The following is a 24,528-nucleotide window of genomic DNA, read 5'->3' on the forward strand; positions in this document are numbered from 1 at the left end:
TTGGTGAGAGATGAGTGACAGGATGAGATTTGACTTTGAAAAGATTACTTTGATGACAGAAAGAGAAATGATTGAAAGGGAGAAGAATGAATGCAAGGAGATCATTTAGGAGGTCATTGTATAACTTAGAAAAAGGATGATCCTGGTTTGAAGCAGCAGATAAACATTCATGTATGAAATAGAGAAATAGTAAAAAATAGACAAACTTGGAGATGGGTGGGATTCTGAGAAAGGTGGTGAAAAGATGCTGCTACTCCACTCAATAAATGGTGGTGACATTTACTACAGTGAGGGACACTGGAGGATCGGTAGCCTGGGTGGGTGCAGAGGAGAGACTATTGATTTAGTTTAGGCATGTTGATTTTCTTTATACAGAGACACAGAGTATATAATCTCACCGCTTACTTTTCATAAGTAAGCATAAGTAGTTCTCTTACATTTCATAAGGGAGATCTGAACTGATGGTAAGAATTTGTGAGTCATCATCAGATAGATGATAATTGAATCCATGGATTTAAATGAAATTGTCTAGGGGCTACAAAGTGAGAAGTGAGGGGGGTTGTATGATGGAGTCTTGAGTAACTCCCACGCATAAAATAATTTTCAATTATTTATGCCCCCGCCCCTACTCCCATCCTTTTGCCTCTCTGTGCACACATGCACACACACACACACACACACACTTCTGACTTTCAAAAGAAGGGCTCAATCCCAATGTTTTCATTATCTATAAAGTTGTCCCATTTGAAGTGGGGGATACTCATTGTCAATATATTTTGAAGGCCAAATCATTCTAACTGAAGCAAAATTATCTCTTATCTGATATGCATTTGTTATAATACTTAGCGTTTCCTTTCTCCATGGTGATGTAATGTTTGGTGGTAAATTTTCCATAAAAAAAAAATCATAAGATTTGTGATCTATTTTCCTGTGATGGTGAAGGACTGCTTTGGGAATGCAACAAATGGGGCAGGCACATCCCTTCTCTGAAGTGGTGGTTCAACTTTTAGGAAAATTCTATTTTTTATCCAAATATGTGGTGTATATGTATTTATATCTCAGTTAATTTTAGGTACCTCCCAAGACAGCGTAGTATCTGATCCTAAAATGACTCTGAGAAAATGTTAAAAGTTCCTGAATAATTTTTATAGTCTCTAAAGAATGAAAGTCAGTTGTATCAATTGTAAAATGGAGTCTTCATAATCCTGATCATGAATTAAATCTAAGCTCCTCTTCAGGGCAAGGCCTTCCTGTTCTCACCTTGCTCTCTAGCTTCCTTCCTTTCTGCTCCTGCATGGGAATGTAAAACTTTACCAATAGCCAGTGAATTGTAACAGCTTGACTTTGCTATTGATTCCGTCTCTGGGCCAGGCTCACACTAGTCCTTTTGCCTGGAAGACCCTTTCCTTGTTGGTTTACCTGATGCAGTACTCATGCGACCTGCCCTCAGGTCTCAGTGTGAGGACAGTTCCTTCTCTGAAAGCCGTCTACTCCCTGAGTTGGCCCTGAGACATCCCTTCTCCTGTATGCCCATTATATCTTTTAAGTTCACCATTCTACTCCTCTTCACATTGTAGTTAAAATTTTTTCTTCTCTACGCCTCTACGAAACAGCAGCAATATGAGGGCAGGAATCAGGTCTTTTCTATTCTTTGAATTTCCAGCACCCAGCCTTTTTTTTTTTTTTTCTTACCCTATGCCCTGTAACCTACTGTATTAGTCTGTTCTCACTTCTGTAAAGTGAGAACTATACATAAAGGACTGCCCAAGACTGGATAATTTATAAAGGAAAGAGGTTTAGTTGACACACAGTTATGCATGGCTGGGGAAGCCTCAGGAAACTTACAGTCATGGCAGAGGGGAAGCAAACATGTCCTTCTTCACATGATGGCAGGATAGAGAAGTGCCAAGCAAAAGAGGGAAAAGCCCCTTATAAAACCATCAGATCTCACGGAAACTATCACGAGAACAGCAACATGGGGGTAACTGCCCCCATGATTCAATTACATCTTACTGGGTTCCTCCCACGACACGTAGGGATTATGAAAACTACAATTCAAGATGAGATTTGGGCGAGGACACAGCCAAACTGTATCACCTACTTAAAATAATAAAATAACAAACCATAGAAATGAATAGGCCATTTGGTCATGCTCTGCCTTTGAATTGACAAATATCTGAAGTTGCCAGTGTTTAAAATTATTGTTCCCCTAAAAGAGAAAAAAAAGGATCAATCTTGACTCATTATCTAAAATATTTAAATATAAAAATGAAGACACCATTTGTTCATCTAGTCAACATATATTTATCGAGTATCTATTGTGTACCAGGCATTGTTCTGAGCTCTGGAAAATAGAAATTTAAAAAAAGAGAGAAACATGGTTTTTATCTTCATAGAACTTAGTGAGAGAGACATAAATATATGAAAGAATTATACAAATAAATGTAAAATGATAGCTGTGATAAGAGCTAGGCAGGATACTTAATGGACAATTACTGGGTGCTATGGAAGTGATTAATAGAAGCTATAGATCTATTCAAGGGTGGCAGGGAAGCATCCAAGGGGAAGTGAGGCTTCAACAGGTTTTGAAGGAAGGGTAGGTGGTAACCAGGCTGAGAAGGGAAGAGGGATGGGAAAAGCGAGAACGTAGACAGGAAGGAAGGGCACCCATCAGGCAGGCCTTTGCAGCAGTGGTGAGAATTTGGCTCTTTATTTTTGGAGCAACGACAGGCTGTTACAGCTACATCTTCTTAGTGATATGATCATGAGAGTTAACATTTATCTGCCATAGAGCTCTATTTAATATGTTAGGATGGTAAAATACATTGAGTTTTTCTTATACCAGGCACTGTACTGTGTACTAGAGATAAAAATGTGGACAAACACGGTTCCTGACTTCCAGAATTTCACATTCATGTGGAAGAAAAGGTATAGAAAAAATATATTTGTTAGAAGTTATAATAACAGAAGAATATATAAATTCAGAATATAAAACACAGCTGAAGCTTGAGGTCTGTGAGGTTCAGGAAAGGCTAATGTCCGCAGTTGTTCTCTAGAGCAGACATTGAAGAATGAATAGGTATGTTTGCAGGGGGTGCTGATCAGGCAGAGGGAACAGCATGAGCAAAGGAATGAGGGTATGGAACAGTATGGTGTGCATGTGTGTGGAGCTCAGAGCGCATGGCAAGTAAGCACTTCAAGAGCATAAAGTACACAAAGAGGATGAATCAGGCAGGAAATTTGGATCTGGGCAGGAGGTGATAAGTATCATTTGCTGTAACATGAAGCTTTTCCTAAAAAAACAAAAACAAAACTTTGCTATAGACAGTTGGAAGGGAAGTGGGTCAAGCAAGGTGATAAGAAGAAACAGGAAACAAAGTTGATAGTATATTTTTTTTTCTCCCATAGGCAAAGTTGTTGTACATAAATATACTTTACTTTTGTGTTCTGGGAGTTTCAGAGCCTTTATCTGTTCTGTCTTCTTTAGCTTCCTCTTTATGATTTTCTCCTCTCTGTCCTCTCAATTTCATTGACTTTTATTCTCCTTTCAAAACCTAACTCTCCCTGGTGCTTTGGAGAAGAGGTATTCAGCTGGAGAAGATTCAGCCCCTCTTCTTGCATTTCTTTATCTCTTCTGAATGCTGATTTCACATCCCTACTTTGTTCACAGAACACCTGGCATTCTTCCATCATATTTCCAAATTTCTCTATAAATAACCAGCTATGGGAATTTTATTATCTACAGGACACACAAACAAAGATTTTCTTGACAGTCTACCAAATGGGTGTGAAGTATATCTATGATCAGACCATCCCCAAGGAATAGGTGGCCTGCCTCCATGAGGGAACAATGAGAAGTCGAGCATTTGGGGGGATATTTGCAATTTTAAAAGGCATGTTAAACCACACTTTAAAAAAATACAGGCTTTTCTTCTTGATATGTATAACTTTCCTAACTCTCAGTTAGCTTCATACCTTCAGGCAGGAAGGAAGAAATGCAATATTGGCAAAAAATAATTCACTAGAATTGGCTGGGAATGATGTGTTTCTGGCACTCTGAGATACTTAACACCTTTCAGAATAGAGGAAAAAGTTGCTTTGAAAATGTTTCAGCAAGGCACACATGGAGAATATTCCTGATGAAGACAGGCTGTTAGCACTGTATTTTACCACTGCTTTCCTCCACCCAATTCCATCACTAAATATGCTGTTATTCTCCCATTTGGGGTCAAAAGTCTAGAAACTGGCTAGGGTTTCTGCCCTGTTTCAAATAAACTTATTCATAAATTGCATAGAAAAAGAGTTTCTTTCAAAACAATACACATATACAGATATACATGGACCAGTATCAGTATCCAATTAGGCAGATGAGGATGGTACTGCATTGGCAACAGGCCAGAACATACACATGGATTAAAAAAAGAAAAAAAACAGCCTCAAATAAAATAACCTAAATCAGGCTCACAATACTTGTCTCTTTTAAAGAACTATTCTGTAACATTTCCTAGAGTAATATTTGATCTCTTGATTGAATTATGATTTATTTTCAACAGGTGTACACTCTGACACAAAGAACCAGAGCTGAAATTGAGTGTGTTGGGTTCCATTAATTGCACTGGACCATATTTGCAAAAATTATTTGTCCAGAGAGTGGTAGGCAGCACTTCGAATCTGATCTGGTAGATTTAGTCCAAAATTTTAATGCCACACTTTGTGGAAAGTGATAAACACCTGGGAGTAATCAGATAAGACTGAACACAACTTGAATCTTTTTTGATGAGCAGTTGTGATGTAAAGTGAAAAAGATGTTGGGCCTGGAGTCAGCAGATTTGGTTGTAAATTTGAAGTCTGTTTCACATATTAGATGCTTAATTTTGAGCAACTTCCTTAACCTCCCTAAACTCCAGTATTCTCAACTGTAAAATGGTGTAATAATGCCTATCACACAGTGGTTTTGAAGGCCTTAAATTGCTTTTGCATATTAAAGTACCTAGCAAAGACCTGGGGTACAGAAAGCTTCCAATAATTGACTATTGGATAAAAATATGAATGAGTTTAATTTGACTGTTGGGAAATACCTTTTTCCCAGATGAAACAGCCATTGACTTGCAAAACATGAGGGGCAATGACTGAGATGAAGACAGAGGAGCATGGCCAGCCTAGTGCAGACAGTGTATTGAAATCCTTATAGAGTGTTTACAGAAATGCCTGCCCTGTCTTGAGGTAAGAAGATCCTTCCCAAATCTCACCTCGGGTTCTTAGTGTCATACTGGGCCACTCAGAGCCCAAGGAAACTCCCCAGACTCTTGAAATTATTTGTTTCAATAACCATGAGATGAGCTCCTGCAAAACAGGGAAAGCATAAATTGCTTCTCCACAGATTAATCAAATGTAATCCAATCTCACTAATAATGACCAAAAGCTTCCTATGCACCAAGACTCTACTAAAAATAAACATATATGTCAATAAATGCATAATGTAGTGCTGCACAAAGCAACAAATAAAGTATATAATAAAGCAGAAGAGTAAACAAAGTTTTATTTGCTCAATGAGATAAAGAATTAAAGAGGAAGATGGTACTTTTCTTGGATGACATTACATTTGAAGGGCAGAGGTCCCCATAAATGGAGATGTTTGAAAGCATTAGAATTTACGGTCTAGAGTGATTACCAAGTCCTCTCTGAATGTTAATTCCATGTTCCAAATTTGTTCACAGAACACCTGACAGAAAAACCATTCTTACATTTCTATGATAGCAGGTTGAGATTCACACGCGCCTTCACTTCCTGCCCTTCGTTGCAGTATCCATGTACTTCATTAAACTACTGTCATATTTTCTCCAGAGATGACTGCTTTTCAGTTCTGGGTGAAGTGACAGCTAAATATAATGGAGCATAAATCAATCTGCAAACATCTGCTCCTGGGGCCTTTGGAAGGAAAGGTGAGGGAAGTGTACATACATATGTAAGCTCTCTGTAGCAAGACTGAATTTACCACTATGCTCCCGTATCCTTTGGAGATCCCAGGACATGAAAAATCCATTGTAACAGGACACAGGAAACCCTGCCTCTTCAGGGTCAGCCTTCAAATCACTGCATCAGGAAACATTTCATTAAAATTTTCTAGTAGAAGAGGTAACCTTGTGTTTTAAGTAAAAGAACATAACCTAAAGCATATGTAGGGAATAATACCTAATGGAAGAATACGTTATTAAATATCTGCTCAAAAATAATCTTGGTTCTACCAAGAAAAGTATATTATGGGACGCAGAATAACTGTAGCCCAAGCATAAAACTCAAATCTCAATGTTCATGATTTTTTGTTTGTTTGTTTGCCTCTCTCTTTGTCTTTTTCTCTCTCTCTGAAGAGAAGAAAATTTAGGTGATTTTAAAGCTACAGTTCTCACAAAAGGTTTATGCTCATCTTTTCACTGATGTTCCTATGCATTTAGTTTCTGTTTCATTCCATCAGCATGCCAAAAGAAATCAATTTATAAGCATTACAGACTTTCTCTCTGAGTTATTGAAAATAAATGCTAATTCATGGGAAAATTGCAAACATGTTACAAGGTACAGGTAATATCTTTTAATGTATGTTGTGAAAGTATGCTGAACCATATGAGCTGGGCTCATAGTTTTATATACTGTGGGTATAAAAGCCCTCGGTATGTTTGCTAGGAAATATGGAGGCAATTCAGGAGGGTGCTTTGCTACAGAGCATGCATTTTATGTTTGTCTTCCTAAATCTTGCCAATAGATACTGGTTATAAGCCTCAGGATAAATTTGCAATAGAATTTTCTGTCTTACTAGAAAATCAAATTGGCAAAGCTCTTGGCTAGTAGATAGGGTTTGGGGATTGCACAATCTTAAGGTTGAAAATGAGTTTGGAGTACATACCTATTATGATCTGTTTCAAAATCAGGAATATACAAACTTAATAAAGGAGAGAAAGTAAAAATCCTGCAGGACACATATCACAAGCCAAGAGCAAAGATGTTTTTCTCATTCTTGAACTGAGTGAAGCAAGCCTAGTTTACAGTGACCACTGCCTCTACTCTCACAATGCTGCTGTGCTTATAACCTCTGTGATAGGAGCTCAAATTTGGGGGACAGATCTGGGTTTAAATTCAATGCTGTCAAATCCTGAACAAGTTGCTTGTTCTCTGATTCCTCAGTTATAAAACCTATTCACATGATTTTTGTGATTACTAAATGTGACACAGTAAATGATGTCCTGACCCAAAGTGAGCACCAGCTACTTTTCACTCTTATCTCCTGATTGGAAATTCGTCATACTTGCTCTCAAGGTACAAAAAAAAAAAAAAAGTTCAATTAGTAATTGTTGAGCATTCACTCTGTGCTAGAAAATGTTCTAAGTATAGGGATATAATTGTGAAGACTGTAACAATAAAAAGAAATAACATTTATCTAAGAGTGTCAGACACTAATCAAGGTACTTGATATAGTAGTAAGTCTGCCTTCCAGGATCTTACAATTTAATGGGCATACAGGTGAGAAAATGGGCAGAGGCTGTACAGTGTGATGAGGGCTAAGAGAGTTTGTTCAAGGGCCTAAGGGATCATATTTCTATGGTCAGTTAATCAGAACTTGAGAGGAGGAGGAAGATTTCTTAGAGAAGATGGCATCGCTGTGACCTGCTTATGAGAAAGAGATGGCCTTACTTTCTGAATTTTTGAGTGGTAAGATAAAAGGCTTAGCAGATTGCATACTGTGCCCAGAAAAATGGTCTTTAGATCATTAGGGTAAGAAAGTGTGTATGTGTCTTGGTACAGGGAATGGGGTGGATATGCAGATATAGAATACCCAAGACTGGCAGTCAATGGTATGGCTTCATACAGAGAGAATGTTTCCTCTATAAATCAAATAAATAACCAAAAAATAAGGGAAGCCCTAGTAAACAAAGAAACTATGAGAATTAGAGTGTTAAAACAAGAAAATGGGTAACATGGCATTTGAAGAAAGGCTGGCTACTCTAAAGGAAAGCCCCATAAAGTCACTTAAACATGAGAGAGCTAATGAATTGGTGCTTGTGGTGGATGGTATTACTTGCCCACAATTCTTTGTTCACTCCTTACCCTTGCCATGACTTCGCTGCCCCATTGGCTCTGATCTTGAACATGACTTGCTTTAGCCAATGGAATATAAGCCGTTTTGCTGTGAACATGGGCTGAAGTATGCATATGCAGTTTGTCGTGGCTGTTATACTTCTAGCATCTGCCATGAGAAGAGCATGCCCTAGACATCTCTTTATCAGGGTGACTCACATGTGGAAGATCCCAGAACTTTATATGAAGCAGAGCCATCTCCGTCAGCCCATAGGCCTGTCCACAGGAAAAAATTATAGATAATGTTAATCATTAAAAACCACTTAGATGGCAAGGCGCGGTGGCTCATGCTTGTAATCCCAGCACTTTGGTAATCCTAGCACTTTGGGAGGCTGAGGTGAGTGGATCACAAAGTCAGGAGATCGAGACCATCCTGGCTAACACAGTGAAACCCTGTTTCTACTAAAAATACAAAAAACATTAGCTGGGCTTGGTGGCAGGTGCCTGTAGTCCCAGCTACTTAGGAGGCTGAGGCAGGAGAATGGTGTGAGTCCAGGAGGTGGAGCTTGCAGTGAGCCGAGATCACACCACTGCACTCCAGCCTGGGTGACAAACCAAGACTCCGTCTCAAAAACAAAAACAAAAACAAAAAACCACTTAGATTTTGGGAGCTTTTTATTATGTAGTATTATTGCAGAAAAGAAATATAACTAATGAAATATCCTTTTGAACAAATATTCTTATTGTTTCATTGTATTTCTTTAGAAAAGAGGCTGAGTGTTATGGCATGGAAGAACAAAGAAGCTGCTCTACTGGTGGCAGTGCCTAGCTTAGATATTTCATTTAGCAAATCAGAAGTTCGGAATTACCTGAACTAACATTCCTTAGTAGCTGCTGTGTCAGATTTTTTGAGTACCATGTTTAAAAGTTCAAGCTTTGGAATCAGCCTTCCTTGGGTGAAACCTTAATTCTGCCACTTTCCCACTGAGACAACCTTGGGCGCAAATTACTTGACTTTTCTTGACGTACCTTTTTCTTCTCATTTGCATATAAAATAGTATTTCTTTTACAAGGTAATGAGGATTAAGATAAAGGTACAGTGCTTAGGACAGTTTCTGGCAAATAGTAAATTGTTAAAAATTAGGTATCACTGTTCACAATAGCAAAGACGTGGAATCAACCTAAATGCACATCAACAGTAGACCAGATAAAGAAAATGTGGGGCATATATACCATGGAATAGTATACAGCCATGAAAAGAATGAGATCATGTCCTTTGCAGCAACATGGATGGGCCTGAAGGCCATTATCCTAAGCAAACTAACACAGGAACAGAAAACCAAATACCACGTTATCACTTATAAGTGGGAGCTAAACACTGAATACACATGGACACCAAGAAGGGAACAATAGCCACTGGCACCTACTTGAGGGTGAAGGGTGACAAGGGGTTAAGGATTGAAAAACTACCTATCAGGTACTATCCTTATTACCTGGGTGACAAAATAATCTGTACACCAAACCCCCACAACACACAATTTACCCATGTAACAAACCTGCACATGTACCCCTGAACCTAAAAGTTCAAAAAATATATACACATAAGAAATTAGACATTTCTAGATCATAACTCTTCCATACCTATGTTAAATTTTTAGACTATTTCATCCAACCTTCTTCTTCATTCCAGTGCGTCTCTTTTGTGTGCTGCCATATGACTTTTTAGTAGCCCTAGAATAATGGCACCCTGAAGAAGTGCCTGGATTTCCACTCTTTAATTTGGGTTCGGTTTTAAGGGCCTTACAAAATGGTTTTCAGTATCTTCTTTGATCATTTATATATTTATTTTTATTTGTATTTCTAAAGAGACAGGATCTCATTATGTTGCCCATGGTGGTCTTGAACTCTTGGGCTCAAGCAATCCTTCCACTTCTGCCTCCCAAAGTGCTGGGATTATAGGCGTGAGCCACCATGCCCAGCCAATTATTTAAACTTATTAAATAAACAGTGCTAAAATCAAGTGACAGCTAGTTGACCACTTGAGAAGACCAGTTTCTGAGATTAATTTTGGACTGTTGCGGATTTGGAAACTCTGAAAAGAGGAAAACATGGCTGTAGCTTTCTTTAATGGAATTTCCTCTGGCAAATATTCTCTTGAATTGCATAGCAGTATTTAATTCACAAAATGTCAGCAAGAAATAGTGTTAGCTCACTTGGCCCTCCAGAAGAAACTGTTTTGTCTAAGATCAGGTATCTTAATGACAGAGGCTTTTTATTAATATATATTCCTAGGCAGTGCAGCCACATGTAGTCACTATATAGGAAGGTTATGTTTCAGAAATATGAGTGCCTTATAATAAAGATATTTTCTTCATGAGGCAATGTTCCTAAAATGTATGCTAGGTAATCCATGATCCACTAAATCCATGAAGTAATGGGTCTGAGATATATGCCATAAACCACAGCAATTCCTTGATGGGAAAACTCGATGTGGATTTGTATATTTCCCTGAATGTCAAGAGTGGTGAGGATGACTAAAGTTAACTTTTTTTCACTTTTTTCCTTTCCTTTCACAAAATAGACAAAGTTAACTCCACTCATTATTTCAGAAGAAAAAGTTACCTATTAAAAAAAATCCTTCTGCAAAAAAAGAAGCAATAAAAACAATTTCATAGTTTGAAATGTGGCAAAACATGTTGTGATAATCCCCCCAACACACACATACACACACACATTAAAATCATTCACGTAAGTTCTTATCTATTATTTCAATTATAGAAATGAGAAAAATTGTTCACTTTGATGGAAAAAGGCAATAATATAAAATCAAGACCAATTAATTTCAACATAAATTATATTTTCCTTAGAGAAAGGGTCACACCCTCACCAGTGATATTCCTTCTGGAGGCACAAGTGAAGTTACTAAAGAGACAAATACATAAACATGCACATATTATACTCCAAGAAACTTAATAACCAACTGGCTGAAGCTTTTCATTCTGTAGCTGATTAGACAGAGAGCTAAAGTATTTAAATGTCATCTATGGTAGTTCTAAAATAAGTCCACAAGTTTTTATAAGCTCCACTCAAACGGTGGAGCCCAATTTCCCTGTCCTTGAGGGTAGAGCAGATTTAGCAACTTATTAATATTTTCAAAGAATAGAATGTGGCAGAAGTAGTGGTACAGGGCTTGTGAGACTAGGTCATAAATAGCACGGCTCTTTGCTGTCTCTTGGATAGCTTGGTCTGGGAGTAGCCAGCTGCCATGTCCATGTCAACAGAGAATTCTAACAGGGCCCCAAGCTTCAGACTCACTAGTGGATCATAGATTACCCAGCATATATTTTAGGAACATTGCCTCATGAAGAAAACATCTTTATTATAAGACACTCATATTTCTGAAACATAACCTTCCTATGTAGTGGCTACATGTGGCCAATTCTAACAGGACCCCAAGCTTCCTACCCCCTGATGTGCATGCCCTGCCCCATGAGTGTGGGAAGAACATATGAATACCATCAGACATGCATGAACAAATAAGCATATATGGAAAGGGTAAAGGGACAGTTACCCCTTGGTTATATTATGTGATGTAACACTGTCATAGCAGACTGGAAGGAGATTCTCCTGCAGCCTTTGAAGAAGTAAGTTGCCATGCTGCGAGAAGGCCACATGCTAGGACCTGAGGACAGCCTCCAGGAGCTGGAAGAGATGCCTGGCCAACAATCAGCAAGGAAACAGGGACCTCATCCCTACAACCATAAGAAACTGTATTTGACAAACAACCTGAGTGAGCTTGGAGAGGGACCCTGAGCCTGCTGAGAACACGGCCTAGCCAATGTCTTGATTTTGGCTTCAGAAGAAACTCTGAGCAGAGACCTCCATCTAACCTATGCCCTGACTCCTGACCCATGGAAACTGTAAGATAACAAACATGTGTTCATTTGGGTCATTACATTTGTAGTACTTTGTTATAGAGCAATGCAAAACTAATACTGAAAGGCACTCAGGCCTTCTGCCAATAACCACCATCATATGAATGAACCATCTTGGAAGTGGATCTTCCAACCCCCATCAAATCCTCAAGGACTGCAGTCCTGGCTGACATCTTAACTGGAGTCTCATGAGAGACTCTAAGTCAGAATGGCATAACTAGGCTCCTGTATACATCCTGTTTGGTTAAAAATATATTTTATAACGTTTTAACATCTTTTTAGAGGCCTAGCTGGCAGGATAAACTCCTCCTCCTATGGCTAGCAAATTCAGAGATAATAAACAACTCACTGATGATCAAAAATGCATATTTCCTATGTGAACCAGCCAATCTCAATCTCAAGTCAATACCTCCAACCACCTGCTTTATTTGACTCACACACCAAGCCAATATTTTCCTGCCCTAAATCAACCCAAGGCCAGGAAGGTATCACACAACTAGAGACCACCCCTACAGCACAGAAACCCCCATTATTCTAGTCAGTCAGTGCTAAACGTTATCCCTGACCCGCTGTGCCTCTTTCACAGAAAACACAATAAAGACTCTGGGCCATAGTTTCTCCTCCCTTCTTTCCTCTGCCTCCTGACCAACTCTGGCGCATCCCCACATGACCCTGTGCAGAGTGGCCTACCCACCTGCTCTGGGGAATTGCAAGTAAGACGTTCTTCCTTCAATGAATATACCTCCCTATGCCATCACTCAAAAAATTAAAATTTGACCATCCTGGCTAACACAGTGAAACCTTGTCTCTACTAAAAATACAAAAAAAAAAAAAAAAAAAAAATTAGCTGGGCATGGTGGCAGGTGCCTGTAGTCCCAGCTACTTGGGAGGCTGAGGCAGAAGGATGGCGTGAACCCAGGAGGCAGAGCTTGCATGAGCCGAGATTGCGCCACTGCACTCCAGCCTGGGTGACAGAGCGAGACTCCGTCTCAAAAAAATAAAATAAAATAAAACTTTATGGATGCATTTTTAACAAAGCTACTCCCTAATTTCTGATCCACAGAAATTATGTAAAATAAATGTTTACTTCTATGTTAAGCTGTAATTATTGGGAGAATTTGTTACACAGCAATAGATGATGAATGCACCATCTTTGCCACTACTCATTGACAGGGCCACAAAAGTGAATCTAGGTTACTGATCCTCCTGCATGTAGGATAAAGTAGCAAAAAGAGCACAGATTCTGACTTCAGACAGATCTCAGTTTGAATTAAAACACTGCTGTCTACTTTCTCTTTAGGCTTCGTCAAGTGTCTTTTTCCTCAATGAGTCTCAATTTCCTTATCTTTAAAGTGGAAATAATACCAAAGTCATTAGCATTGTATGAAATTTTTGAGAACTAAGCAAGAGAAAAGTTAAAAAGGGCTTATCATGGAATTGGAGTTAAGTAAATATTAGATCTTTATTTCTAATCTTGTGTTCTTCTCACTGTCAGTATGACAACCAAGTTAATAATCAGTTGCTAACACAAATAAATTTTGTCGGTCTTAAGATCCCTGACCACCTCTCTTTGTATAAGCAACTAACATTTGAAGATAATGGTAAAGGCATCAGAAGAGGGAAACACAAGAGATTGATATGCATAGGAACAAAGAGACCACCATCACTATCACCATCTTGAAGAGTTTCAGTGTCCTTTCAGGTATATTTTGTAATTCTTGGTTGCGGAAGTGAAGGGAGCCAGGTGGTTCCAATAGAGGCTGAGTGCTGTGCCAGAACACCACTGTGAGAAAAAGAGGAAAACACGGCGCTCTTGTTTTCTCTTATACTTCTTATCTTTGCTAAGACCCATATCTCTCCCTTGCTGTCTTTCCCTCTCTCTTTTCTGAGAGATGTAATAAAAATATGAACAAATGCCAGTTGGCCCACTAATATATCCCTTCAGCTAATAAATCATGTCAACAAGCATATAGCAAGGATGATTCTCAAGGTTTGTATCTACTTGAGAAAAAAGTTATGACACATTGAAAAGTTTAAAATCATAAGATGAAGATATAGACAACTAGACCTCAACATTAATAATGAAATCTCAAATAGGGGCTTCAGATAGGTTATTTGGAGATGGATTGTACTCCACAGTCTTCATGAAACAAAAATTCTGGAAAAAATATTAAATTATAATGATAATTTTGATATTCATCAAAATTTTTAATATGCTGGAAATATGGAAACAGTGAAACTCCACCCCATCCGATACCATATACAAAATCACTTTTTCTCTCATATGCTTTGTGTCATAAAAATATTTTGGCTTAAGCAAATGCCAGAATTTTTTCTGCCGTGTATTCTAGAAGTTTCATAGTTTTAAATGTAATGTTTAGGCCTATGCTTCATTTTAATTTAATTTTTGTATATGGTATAATTAAGTACAAATATTCTATTGTTTCAGCACCATTTATTGAAAAGCTACTCTTTCCCCATTAATTTACTTGGGCAACATTGTCAAAAATCAAATGACTATACTGTATATGTCTATTTTTGAACACACTATTCTATTTCATTTACCTACATGTCTATTCTTATGTCAATACCATATCATCTTCATTACAGTAACTTTATCATGTTTTGAAATCAGGTAGTGTAAGTAGTCTGTTTTGCCATTCTCATTAAAAATCATCTTGGTTCTCTATTGCTTTTGTATTGTCATGTAAATTTAAGAATCAAATTGCCTATTGTTACAAAAATAATGTATCAATGTTGATTGAAATGTTTTTGGTGTATATTTCACTGTGGGGAGAATACACATCCTAATGATATATAGACTCCCAGTCCACAAACACAGTGTATGTCTTTATTGGTTTAGGTCTTCTTTAATTTCTCTCAGCAATATTTTGTAATCTTAAGGTACATGTATTGCACACATTCTATGAAAGTCATCCCTAAATTATCACATTATGATGCTATCACAGCTGTTTTTTCAATTTCCAATTTTTCATTGTTAGTATACAGAAGTACAATTGACTTATATGTATAGACTGTGTATCATGTGATATTGCTAAACATCCTTATTCATTCTAGCAGCATGTTTGTTCAAATCAGAAATAGCAGAGAAATAATTCATTACCTATCGTTTCTTCAAATCTTCATATATTTGTACCTACCTCTTCTCTCTACATTAAAATCATTAGGAGTGTGCATAAAAACTAGAAAATGCCTGTTAAAAGAGAAGCTGCTCCTGCTGTCTACCAGAGGAATATATGTTTGATGAGAGATGCTTGGTTTGGGAAATCTGTTCTTGCTGTCAAATGCAGTTCTGGCTATATGCAAATAGAAATATGAACCTATTGCTCACTGCCTCCTGTGGTTCTGTGTGTCCCAGGAATGCCACTCTGCCAGCCTCCATCTGGCTTCTCAATTAGAGCCCAATAGGACAACTGATTTTCTGTTGTTCTAATGAGAAGGCAATCAGTTATGTGTTTCTTTCCATCAAAACTTGATTTGGTTATGGAATAGTATGATTTTTATTATTGCTATTTTAATATGCCCTGGGCTATTTGGTATTTATAATTTTTTTTTTTAAGAAAATGCAACAATTTTTATTTGTTTAATCCTGGTAGCCCTTCTCTTTACAGGTCACTCATATTCATTACTGATAGGCTTCAGCTTTAAAACATTACACCCTTCTCTAACCCACTAATATGGCCTCTCCCAATATCCCACCAGAATGCTTATGAAAATACACTAAAGACAAGAGGATCTATAACATAAAGTGCAGACTAATAAACATTGGCGATGGCAAAAACAAAGTTAAATAGAAAGTAATCTACCCAATGTAAGTCACAAGGCCTAGCTACATGGTTCTTCAGAAAAGCATCTTTAAAGAGGTAAAAAAGGCTCTTTATATCCCATGAGACTCTTTATAAGAAGCTTCTTATGTCAGAAAGTCAGGGATTATACAGACTGGAAATTCTCACTCCAAATAATCCGACGCATGTTTGAAATTACATGGATATAAAAAAAATACTACAAGCAGCCAAGCAAATAAAAGTGTCTACAAATGTTGGAACAATATCTATAGAGTTATCAAAGGAAGAGTTGAGACTAATAAACTGTACATCTAGAGAATATAAAAAGACAAAGGCAGATATTTTCAAGATTCAGGAAATACTCTACTATGGAAACTTTTGTAACTGGATGAGTACTTTGATCTTGGAATGAAGACGACAACTGGTATTTATAATCTTTATTCTTCATGCCTGTCTCTTATCCCCTAGCACATTTATAGCCAATTTTCTGAATTGTCGAAGTTAAGGAATAGTTATTTTTATATTGGGATTGTGAAAGAAAACCAGATAGTTTAATAAGTGGAGTGTTAAAAGGGCATTACCAGGACATAATAACATAAGTTGAACTCCTATAATTGAACACTATGGATAACTAGAGGCAATATGCTAAAAAAAGGTTAACTGGCCGCCTGTATTAGTCTGTTCTCCTGCTGCATAAGGTCATACATGAGACTGGGTAATTTATAAAGGAAAGTGGGTAATTTATAAAGGAAAGAAGTTTAAGTGACTCACAGTTCTGCAGGGCTGGGGAGGCCTCAGGAAACTTACTATCATGGTGGAAGGGAAGCAAATATGTCCTTCTTCACCATGGCAGCAGGAAGAAGAAGAATGAGTGCCCAGCAAAAGGGGAAGCCCCTTATGAAACCATCAGTTCTCATGAGAACTCACTGTCACAAGAACGGAATGGGGGAAACCGCCCCATGATTCAATTATCTCCACCTGGTCTCTCCTACAACATGTGGGGATTACGGGAACTACAATTAAAGATGAGATTTGGGTGAGGACACAGCCAAACCATATCATTGCCAATGATCTTTGTTTTGTAAGCCTGTTCAAAAACAGGGCATAAAAGAAATGAAAGTTTGAGAACTGCTTGCACAATCTAAACCAATCATAATGAAATTAATGAAGATTCTGTGTTTCATTTTCTACTGTGTTCTTTAGAAGAGCTGCTAGACCTAAATAGTAAAATAGTTATCATAGGATTTTACCTCTTTTTCCACCCCATGCCTTTTGGGGAGATGATGGCCTCAGGGACATTGCCATGAGGTGACAACAGAGAGATGAAAGAAAATTATTGACAAAAATGATTAATTCATTTTAAACTAATCCATAGCAATAAGATGATGTATGCTTTACTATGTCTTTTCCTCTAAAGGAAACCTTACACCATAGCCTTTGAGACTGACAGATTTATGTTAGTAACCTGGAGCCTGGATCCAACAGGTAAAATGAGATGAAGACACTCACTTAAGGGAACAGAAATGCATTGCCCATATTACTATAAGTCCCTATCTTTTTCTCAGACATAAGTGATTTCCATATCTAGTTAGCTGTATATCTAGATCTAGATCTGATGATATAGTATCTACATATGGATAGACAGATAAAATAAGCACACACACACATGCACATGCTTTTTCTTCTAGTGTTAACTTTCTTACATATGGGGTGTGCCTAGGCTAGGGGTATTTATGTATGTATGTGTGTCTAATGAAAAAAAAATCTTTCTATAAGGTTAAAATGTAGTTCTGACTAATAAAATGAATCAGATACCTCAGTGATAGAAAGTCAAGCCACTCACTCATTATGGCTTCTCACTGGAATTTGATGTGGGTCAATCAATCAAAGAAATACCTGCCATAATTTCAATAGCTAGCTAGTGTTTCTGCAGTTGAAAAAATATCAGAATTCAGGAGTCCAACAGCATTAGTCTTTGTAAAATGGTTTTGAAAGATGGGTCACATTACTTCATATAGAAGCATACCTAAAAGCAACTGAATGTAGCTTTGAATCAATAAGAAACAAAGACAATATATATACAATAAATTGTTGTAGATGAACTTCTGAAAGCCATCTGCAGAGGGCAATAAAAATAAAATGACAGAAAAGTTCCCTGAATATTATGACAGCATCAGAACCAGAGACAGTTTTTTTTAATGTTATAAAATAATTTGGTAAGAATAATTTAGTAGAATGCACAAACCCAAGTACAGTGTGACTGTAAAGTAATGAAACTTATTTAACCAATCTCACATACAACTGTGTTTCCATTCAGATGCTATACATTGAAAAGTGTCAACTTTCCTAGGAATCTTTATGGCATCTATGTAGAAGCAGGCACTTTACTGGGATGTTGATTTGCTCTATTCCTGGTTTCTATCAGAACTATTATGTATTTTCCAGTCAAGCTTAAAATAAGTCGCACTGAAACTTTAATGAGATTCCTTCTCCTAAGGAACTTCTCTCTAATGACTTCAAGTCCACTTTTCTAACCAAAGAACAGGAACAATTCTTTACACCCAAACATTCAGATTCTTTTAGTTAATAAATTGATTATCCAGATGTTCTTCTCCATGTGAGGCCAAACCTTTGAATGCTACTAATTATTTTCTCATGCTTCACATCACATAAGCAAAACAGTTTCATGTGGTAGTGCATGGATATAATTGTGAGCCTTATATGGTTTAAATAGACTTTGGGATTTTCTTCCCTCGAGTGGAGTTTTAAAATTTCTGAAATTCAGTTCTTTTGAATTCTATGATGATCTTTGAAACCTGACTAAATTTTACCTGAAGAAAATAGCAGAAGCCTATATTTTGGTCATCTGCCACTAGGAAAATAACAAGAGCAATATTCTTGGCAGGTCTAGCTCAAGAAAGTCATGTCCAATCACATCTGATTATATTCAGGAAGTCTGGAATTTAAATGGTTTGAAAACTAATGTGTGCAATTAAATAATCAAATAAGTTAGCAAATTAACAATATCCTCTAAATTACCTCCTCAAGTAATTGTAACATTTATAATCAAATACATTTGCAGAAAATATTTTTACATCTTTGCTTTTTGATCTGCATCTTAAAGTGATGGCTCACCTGCTTTGATGAATGTGAAGTCCTCATAGTGTATTAATTCTTTTCAATATTTTGATTCTAGAGCAGGTACCAAACCTTGCAGATTTCAGTTTTTGTATTTTTTTTTTTTACCTTTTTTGATCTTTCCCTACAAGCCTTTCTGCATATTTCTTAGCTAAAAGGAGGGATATTATTTGTTAAAAACAAACTGATACAGGAATCATGAGGATGTACTTCAACAGGTAGCCTTCACTAAAAACCACTGATTATGCCTGTGGTCCCTGCTTTTATTTAGTTTGATCACTTTTTCTGATATTTGCTTCTGAAAAATACTGTATCTTTCAGAAACAGTGTGGAGTTATTAGGAAATTATTAAGATGTCAACTCAGCCTGTGCTAGTAACCTAACAAGTGTGCTACCTCTTCAATGATGCAGGAATCCTTGCGCAGGAGAACAAAGCAATCTGCAGATACATCTATGAGGAGAGACAGGGAACTCTTTCTTCTTTATGTAGAAAACTAGTTGATTAACTATTAAAAGCATCCACAATTTTAGTGAAAGTTTTTAATTATATCAGTCATATATGGCCCGGAAATTAGTTCATGTGGTAACTCCAAAAGTCTGTAGACTGTTTCCTGACACAGACAACACTCCATTGGTAACCCTGAGCCTCACTGCAATTAAACCAGAATTGACACTGCTATAGGGCTTGGAGAATATATGTTATTGCTTACTTCATGGTTTAAATCTTAGACCTATCATTTTCTATTTATGTAACGTTGTTCAGGCGATTGCCCCTTTCTGTTTCCTCATCTACAAAATAGATAATAATATCTATTTTGCTAAAATGATTTAACAAGATAACTTGTATTTCTCAGTGCCTTAGTGACCGGGACTTAACACAATCTTCCTACAAACCATTCTCAATGCAGCAAACATAGCCCTTATAAACACTGAAGTCATCTTATGCCACTCCTCTGCTCAAAATTCTTTAATGGATGTCCCCTCAATACTTTCACAGTGAAAGCGAAAGTCCAGACAGTGGCCCAGAAGACCCAGCACTATCTGTCCTCGTTGCTGGCCTGTTATCTGCTCATCTTCATTTCCTATAACCCTCTCTTGGCTCAGGCTGCTCCGATGGCCTGTTCTCCTTGATTCTTCACAAACCTTATAGCCACGTTCCTGTCTCAGAACCTTTGCACTGTTTCCCTGCAGGGAATAACCTTCCTCCAAAAGCCACATAGTTCGCTTCCTCTCCTCCTTCAACTCTTGGCTCAGTCACCACCTTCTCAGTGTGGCTCCATTTAAAACGACAGTCCTTCTCTTAGCCCGCCTGATTTCCTCCATCCTGTTCTGTTTTTTTCTATAACACCTGACCCTCTCTAATATACTATATCATTGATTTGGTATGTTTTTTATTTATTTTTTCCCTCACTAGAATGTTGCATCATAAAAATATATTTTTTGTTGTTGTTCTTGTCAGCTTTGTTCACTCACTTATCCCCCACACCTATAAGAGTGCTTGGCATAAAGTAGGTGCTCAAAAAATATTTGATGAATGAATAATTAGTAAGTGGTAGTGAGTTTTTGCATTAGTACTTGGCCTAATTTACTTTCTTACGACTTAGTTCATAGCCACTTCTTGTCTCATTCTTCTCCAGAGTGCCACATATGGCAGGGTAATTATTCTTCCCAAGGAAGTGCAGCCTGGTTGTGAGCCCAGACAGCCTCCAGCTACCTCGGAACATGATCATTTCCCATTTCTCCACTTTTACAAAATAGCTGCGCGGCAGTATGCCTTTGAGTGAGCATTCAAGAGTCTCCAAAGAACACTGCTTGTTTTTTTTGTAGTCTTGCTGTGGGGGGGAAAAATCTCCACAAAACTCGACCTTGCCAAGGGCCACAGTTTCTCTCTTTTTTATGCCCTGCAATATAAAGTCAGCTCAGGATCTACTTTTCAGCCATAGCTGCCAGTGCCTGGGTCCCTCTGTCTCCACCAGACAGCGGGACCATTGGCTATGAGTTAAGCCTCTGACACACTACGCCCAGCTTAACTGCTGGTAATGAGAAAGGAGGAGTCACGCCACAGTCAAATAATGTGCTCCTGGATGGAGCTGAACATACAAAGGATGTTGGAGGTAAGGTAAATAGTGAAGAGTTTAAAGATTACTTTCTCTTAAACAATATTCTGCAAATTACCTCTCTTCTTCTCTTCCCTTTTCCTATAAATACAAGGGGCATAAATTAAGGTGAGGAAGATGACAGATGGTTTCAGAGAGAAAACATGAACAACAGTTTCTTTGTTTTTATTTGGGCAGACACGATGGGAGAGGCTCATGCCACAGCATGAGAGGGTCAGGTATGGCTGCTGAGGAATGATTCACGGTATTCTAATGAAACTCTCTTGGATTTAAACAGTTGGCTGCATATGGAAACTACACTGCTCTACTCTTAAGGAGAATTGAGAATAAACAAAACGACCTTGCCCAGCAACTGACTTGAACAGGATACTTCCCTAAGTTACCACTTCAAGTTTAAAATTGCAGAAGAGCACACGGCTGTGTATGAATACCGATGTATGAAATGATGGTAGTCTGCACTTCTTCAAAGGGCATAAGTTCCAAGCCCCTACCCTCCCCAGTGAATGCCCGAAACCACCATCAGTTGGAACATTTCTTTTCTTGTCTTCCACCCACAAATTTAATGCCTTTCCATCTTAACTAAGCACTTATCATGCACTGTGGCCGTAACTTTTGTGGTTTGAGGTGTGACAGTAAAATTAGCCTGAATTTCTTTTTCTTCCTTCGCAATTTCACGTATAGAAGATTCCTTCTAACTGTAGATCTCAGCAACCTCAGCATTAGGATATTTTTTTCTTTCCTTATTAAATATTTGCACTTTGGGCCCATTATCAAGTAACACAAGAGTTACTTGAAAACAAGCACTGTGATACCACGTCAGTCAATCTGATCACAGATGGCTACTGAGTGACTTGTGTGGAGAGCATCTACAGCTTGCATTTATTGGACAAAGGGATGATTCCCGTCCCAGGCAGAGTAGAGCAGGAGGGCACCAGGTTTCATCATGCTACACAGAATGGTGGGTAATTTAAAACTTATAAATTGTTTATTGCTGGAATTTTTCATTTAATATTTTTGGACTGCCATTGACTGTGGGTAACTGAAACTGCAGAAGGTGAAACTGTGACTGGGGGAGCTACTATTTTCCAACAGCGCAATACCTGTAAGCGTGTGGAAACATTAGTCAGCATAATATTGGTACAATGTATCGATCTGCTTGCCAACCTTGTGAGTTAGTAATATACTAAGCTCATTCATAATTGCAAAGTATTAAACTTCCTCTTTGGGTAGCATTGCACTATACTTTGGGGGAAAAGATGCAGGAAACTGTCTTTCCCTCCAGGGAAGTCACAGATGAATGCGGGAGAAAGACAAGAAATAGAATAACTTATCATATATTGTGGTTACAATCAATGACAAGGTAAGTTTCTGAGTGTTAAGGGAACATAAAGAGGCATTGGGGGCTGGGTGCCGTGGCTCATGCCTGTAATCCCAGCACTTTGGGAGGCCGAGGTGAGCAGATCAAAAGGTCAAGAAATCGAGACCATCCTGGCCAAGATGGTGAAACCGCGTCTCTACTAAAAATACAAAAATTAGCCGAGTGTGGTGGTGCGCGCCTGTAGTCCCAGCTACTCAAGAGGCTTAGGCAGGAGAATCGCTTGAACCCAGGAGGGAGAGGCTGCAGTGAGCTGAGATGGTGCCACTGCATTCCAGCCTGGCGACAGAGCGAGACTCCATCTCAAAAAAAAAAAAAAGAGAGATACATTGATTAGACATGTGAATCTCAAGTAGAAAGGTAGAAAGGCAAAGAATGCTACATATTTCCAAGAAAATGTTACTTTGTCACCTTGAAGAATGCCTGAGTTGGAGTTAGCTAAATGGAGGTGTGGTTGAGTGAGAGGGGACATGATTAGCAAAAGAAAGAGCTTGAGCCAAGAGGTGAAGGCAAGAAAGTGTATCCTGAAGGACACAGAAGGGACAAGAGGCAGGAAGGCTATCTCTGGTATCCTAAAGAGTTTGGGCTTGACCCTGGATGGAGAACTGCTAGGAGAATTTGGGTAAGGCAAAGACACAACTATTACATTTTAGAAAAAATGATACCACTGGCAATACAGAAAATGTATCAAAGTTGAAGCCACTGGGTACATCATGGTTCAAGTCGCTGAGAATGAGAACTGATAGAGACCTAAGGGGGTGGCAAGTAGAGGGGAATTCATGATGAACTAAGTTTGGAATATGTTGAATTCACATATTCAGAGAAATGTTTAGGGTAGTGGGAAAGACAAGATTTGGGCATAAGAGAGAGAAGAAAAATTTGAGAGGTTGAGATTGTGCAGTGCTTTATCATAGCATGTATGATCTCTTGACACATTCTTTATTTCATGTCTTCCCTGACTAGAAATAAACTTCACGAGGGTGAGAACTTTGCTTTATTTCCACCATCTAGAACTGTGCCTGAACCACAGGGAGCACTCAGGAAAAATTTACTAAAAAGATGAATTATTCAGAATTGTAGTTGAAAAGGTGTCTTCAGAGGAGTTTACTTCTTATATGCAATGGACATGAAATAGGGCATAGAGTGAAACCGTAGGCAAAACATTGGATGGATAATGTCATTTGATGCCAAAAAAGCAGCACTGAGGAATTAGGAAAAACAAGAGATAATGAGGTCCCAGGTGACAATGGAAGCAGTTGTGGAAAACTGCTTTAAATGCCATAGAGCACTCAGAAGGAATTTATAAATGACCTCATAAAGAAGTCCACTGTGGTTTCCCTGCAGAGGTGGGAATAGAATCAGAGTGCTAAGGATTGAGGGATTAAGAGGAGGTGATTGTATTATTCCTCTTTTCAGATAATTGAGAGAGAGAAGAGAACAGCAGTAGCCTTGCCAGAAATATTGAGTAAGGAATAATTTTGTCTATGTTTTTACATTTTTATTGAGAGCTGTTAAGTTATTAAGTATGAAATTAGTAGTGAAGTTGAGGTTGAAGACAGGATAGAGTGGTAACAGGAGGAAGATGTACAGAGGGTGTAAGACCAGATCTGTTTCATTTCCAGCTGTAACCTGAGTTCCATGCAAGCACTGGCTACATAATACACACTCAGTAAATCATTATTAATTGAATGAATATATTTTTGAATGAGATAATGATGAAACAAGTGAATATACGTGGGTCAGAATCAGGAAACAGGTAGAATAGTACTTTTGACTGGTGGGGGAGGGAGGCTTGTCAGTGTCTTTATCTTTCTTCTTCCAGGCAAACAGAGCTTGACTCCCCTGAGTTTTTGTCCTTTTCGGGATATTAAGGGGCCAGTGGCTTTCTGGGCCCTAAACCCGCACCTTTGATGTTCTTCTCTCTGCACTTAAATACAATTAGACATGATGTGATCACACGTCTGTCTCCACTTTCTTTCTCCAGCCTAAGTTGTTTAGTTCCACTTAATTCCACCATGTCTTGAATGACTCATTTTATTTTACTTACATGTATACATCCTCATCTCACCCTCTTAACCAACTCAACCACA

General features: G+C 38.1%; 2 long non-coding RNA genes across 2 annotated transcripts in view; both read left to right on the forward strand.

Annotated features, from left to right (window-relative positions):
* LOC134810280 (uncharacterized) overlaps window positions 1–24,528 on the forward strand; it is a 167,238-nt gene that overhangs the window by 85,804 nt on the left and 56,906 nt on the right. The gene's annotated exons all lie outside the window — the stretch shown is intronic.
* Window positions 23,799–24,528, forward strand: part of LOC134810282 (uncharacterized) — a 32,272-nt gene continuing 31,542 nt past the window's right edge. The window contains exon 1 of the long non-coding RNA XR_010157929.1: window positions 23,799–23,903. This is a non-coding gene — a long non-coding RNA (uncharacterized LOC134810282). The remainder of the gene's footprint in view (window positions 23,904–24,528) is intronic.

This window comes from Pan troglodytes, chromosome 5 (genome assembly GCF_028858775.2).
Source record: "Pan troglodytes isolate AG18354 chromosome 5, NHGRI_mPanTro3-v2.0_pri, whole genome shotgun sequence".
Classification (NCBI taxonomy): Eukaryota; Metazoa; Chordata; class Mammalia; order Primates; family Hominidae; genus Pan; species Pan troglodytes.